We start from the raw sequence: 4,712 nt of genomic DNA, 5'->3' as shown, positions 1-4,712 counted from the left end.
TTTAACATTCGAAGTCAATTGATATAATTCACCATATTAACAAACTAAAAGATAAAAACCATATGATCATCTTAACAGGTCCAGAAAGATCATTTCACAAAAATCTATATTTACTCTTAATAATCTCTCAATAAAGTAATAATCATAGCACTTCCTCAATCAGATAGGGAGACTCTAAGAAAAAAATATTACAGCTAACATAATACTTAATGATAAAAGACAAAACAGATTCCCCCACTAAAATCAGGAAATCATCAAGGATGCCCACCTTCATCACTCCAATTAAAACATCAATTATAGTTCTCAACACTAGAAATGTACAATTTAAAACAAACATTAGGCATAAATATAAAATGCTCTTCAAAATTCCCTCCCAATAGTGCACATGATTTGCATCATTTCCTCCCCTGGAATGTGGATGAGATTGTCAAAATGGTGGATTTCATTCCCATGATTATGTTACATTTATGGCAAGTTAATTTGCAGATGTAATTAAGATCCCCAAACCTTAATTACACTGAGTTAATCAAAATGAAGATTATCTGGGTCTGTCTGACTAAATCAAATAGAAACCCTAAAAAGCATGAGTAAATTTAACCAGTTGACCTCAAAGAAGATGGAAGCCACCATGAGTTCAAAAGCTGCAAGGAATTGAATTCTGCTACCAACCTGAAAGAACTGGAAGAGCAAGTACCCCACGCCTCAGATGGGAGTCAATGGATCTTGGCTGATCCATTGACTGCAGCCATGTGAGCCCTGCTAACATAGCCCAGGACCCAGCTAATGCATGTTCAGACTCCTGACCCATGTAACTGTGAGGTAATAACTGAGTGGTATTTAAGCCACTAAGTTTGTAGCAATTTATTTCTCAGCAATAAAAAACTTATCCAGGTACCATTCATAATAATATTAAAAATAAGAAATAATTGAAGATAAATCTGACAAAAGATGTGAAAGACCTACATAGTAAAAGTTTTAAAATATTGCTGAGAGAAATTAGGCCTAATGAAATGGAGATATGTATCATCTTCATGGGAAGATGGAAGACTTCATTTTGATGAGACATCAATTACTCTCCAAATTGATCTATTTCAATTCAATCCAATCAATATTGAAGAGATTTGTTGATAAAAATTGATAAACTGATTCTAAAACTTATATGGAAATGCAAAGGACTTAGAGTAAACAAAACAATTTGGAAAAACAAGAATAAAGTTGAAACAGTAACACTTCAAGTATTCAAGACCTCCTATGCAGCTACAGCAATTAGACATAAAGATTGTCAAATATAACAAAGATTTAAAATGGAGTTCAGAAACACACCTCTGCATATATGAATAACTGATTTTCAACAAAGGTACAAAGGCAATTAAGTGGAGAAAGGATATTCGTTTAAGCAAGTGGTGCCAGAACAACTGGATATCCATATGCGAAATACTAGAACTTTGATCTATACTTTATAGATATTAAAAAGTAACTTAAAATAATTTATCTACTGGACATACTTAGAAACATGGCAGAGTGACAGATGTCCTCAGATCTCTCCCCTTGAAACAACAATAAGCTAAACATCTAAAACTCAACAAAAAACACCCAAACTGCACACCGGCATGTCTGAGTGTGGGATCTGTGCATAAGGGCTACCACAGGTCAGAATGCTGGATGTCAGGTGGTGGACTGAAAGAAATAAAGAAGCTTCCTCTAGCAGCCCCTGGCGCTCCCTGACGGAGGAGAGAGAAGGGAGAAGGTGCGTTGACTTCCCTGATCAGCCTGCTTGGAAGTGCTGGAACTTCTAGCAGCCGCCACCAGGGCCCAGTCATCAGGGCAGAAAGCAGAGAAGCAGTACAGGACTGCAGAGAAACAACAGTTGATTTTTAACAGCCCCAGTTGCAAAACCAAGGCTGAGCTACAGCCTCCACCCCCTAACCCAGAGGGCCTCTCCCCGCATACCTTCCAAGACTGAACACCACGGAGTCCCAGGGGAATCTGAGCAAATGCTACCGAAACTGTTGCTAACACTGTCAGGGACTGAAACTGAGAGTAGCAAGTGTGATTAAATATCTACAAGAAAATAAAACAGACATTTAGGCTTTATATAAAGCAGGGATCCAAGAACCTTCGACTCCAGCTACTGGAAACCAAAAGAACAGGGCATTATAAGCTTAAATAATAAGAAGAGAATTGCTATAGCAAGATACTAATGAATGTTCAGCATACATAGGGACAAAGAGAGATAACAATGACGGAACAGAGGAGGATTCAAAGATCCAAATTCACAAAGGGAAAGGAGATAAGGCATATGCAGAAGAAAATGAACAACTGTGTGTATATATATATATATATATATATACACATAAACATATATATATACGTATATATATATACTATACATATATAACTATACTTTGTATATTCATAATGGTAACCACACACCAAAGATTCAGAACTGAAGTATATAACATAAAACAAGAAGAACCAGAGGCAAAAGTCACAAAAGTCAACCAAAATAAAGAAAACAGAAGCACAAGGACAAAGAAGCAATGGAAACACCGAGCTACCAGAAAGCAAAAGATAAAATGGCTATAAGAAGACCTCATATTTTAATAATCACCCAAAATGTAAATGGGTTGAATTAACCAATAAAAAGGCACAGAGTCGTAGAATAGATCAAAAAGCAGAACCCAATCATATGCTGCCTCCAGGAGACACATGTCAGCTCTAAAGACAAATATAGACTCAAAGTGAAAGGGTAGAAAATGATACTTCAAGCAAATGGCATTCAGAGAAAAGTGGGAGTAGTGGTACTAATATTGGATGAATTAGACTTCAAAATAAAAAATGTAAAGAAAGATACTAGGGGACACTTCATAATGATAAAGGGAATCATGCACCAAGAAGACATAACACTTATTAATATCTATGCTCCCAAACAGGGAGCCCCGAAATATGTAAGGCAATTACTAACAAAACTAAAGAGAGAAATAGACCCAAACACTATCCTAGTAGGGGACCTAAATACCCATCTGTCGGATATGGATAGATCATACAAACAGAAAATCAATAAAGAAATAACATCCTTAAATGACATATTAGACCAACTGGACATAATTGACATATACAGAGCCTTCCATCTCAAAACAGCTGCTTATACATTCTTCTCTAGTGCACATGGAACATTCTCAAGAGTTGAGCACATACTGGGACACAGAGATAGCCTCAACAAATATAAGAGAGTTGAAATCATACCAAGCATATTCTCTGATCATAATGCTTTGAAACTAGAGATCAACTGCAAAAAGAAATCAGGAAGAACCACAAATACATGGAAATTAAACAATATACTACTGAAAAATAACTGAGTCAGGGAAGAAATAAAAAGATAGATCAAGAGATTCATAGAAACGAATGATAATGATACTACAACATAGCAAAACTTGTGGGATATCGCAAAAGCAGTCATAAGAGGAAAGTTCTTATCATTACAGGCCTATCTCCAAAAACAAGAACAAGCCCAAATTAACAACCTAACGCTTCATCTTAAAAAACTAGCGAAAGAATAGCAAATGAGGCCTAAAGTCAGCAGAAGGAAAGACATCATCAAAATTAGAGCAGAAATAAATAAAATTGAAAACAAAACAAAAAAAAGGAGAGAAAATAAATACAACAAGGAGCTAGTTCTTTGAAAAGGTTAATAAAATTGACAAACCCCTGGCTAGACTCACTAAAGAAAAAAGAGAAAGGACACAAATAAACAAAGTCAGAGATGAAAGAGGGAAGATTATGACTGACATTGCAGAAATACAAAGGATCATGCAAGAATACTATGAAAAAGTATATAATAACAAATTTAATAACCTAGAAAAAATGGACCAGTACTTAGAAAAATATAATCTTCCTAGACTGAATCGAGAAGATCTGGAAAATCTAAATAGACTGATCAGCCATATGGAAATTGAAACAATCATCAAAAACCTACCAAAAAGTCAAAGTCCAGGACCAGATGGCTTCACCAGTGAATTCTACCACATATTGAAGAAGATTTAATACCTATTCTCCTCAAACTCTTCCAAAAACTGGAAGAGGAGGCAATACTTTCCAACTCATTTTATGAGGCCAGTATTACTCTGATACCAAAACCTGGTAAAGATAACACACAAAAAAGAAAACTGCAGACCAATATCTCTCATGAACACAGATGTGAAAATCCTAAATAAGATACTAGCGAACCAAATACAGCAACATATTAAAAAGATTATACACCATGATCAAGTGGGCTTCATCCCAGGGGAACAGGGATGGTTAAACATAGGCAAATCGATTAATGTGATACACCACATAAACAAATTAAAAAATAAAAATCATATGGTCATATCACTAGATGCAGAAAAAGCCTTCAACAAGATGCAGCATCTGATTATCAACAAAATACTTAACAAAATTAAATTGCTATAGAAGGAAAGTACCTTAACATAAAAAAGGCCATCTATGACAAACCCTCAGCCAACATTATACTTAATGGTGAAAAACTAAAAACCTTCTCTCTAAAATCAGGAACAAGGCAAGGCTGTACACTATCGCCACTGTTATTCAATATAATATTAGAGGTCCTAGCAAGTGCAATCAGGCAAGAGAAAGATATAAAAGGCATTCAAATAGGAAAAAAAGAAGTCAAATTGTCAATATTTGCAGATGACATGATTCTCTATACAGAA

The sequence above is a fragment of the Pteropus vampyrus genome, unplaced genomic scaffold (genome assembly GCF_000151845.1).
Source record: "Pteropus vampyrus isolate Shadow unplaced genomic scaffold, Pvam_2.0 Scaffold148, whole genome shotgun sequence".
Lineage (NCBI taxonomy): Eukaryota > Metazoa > Chordata > Mammalia > Chiroptera > Pteropodidae > Pteropus > Pteropus vampyrus.
This window is presented reverse-complemented; position numbering follows the sequence as displayed.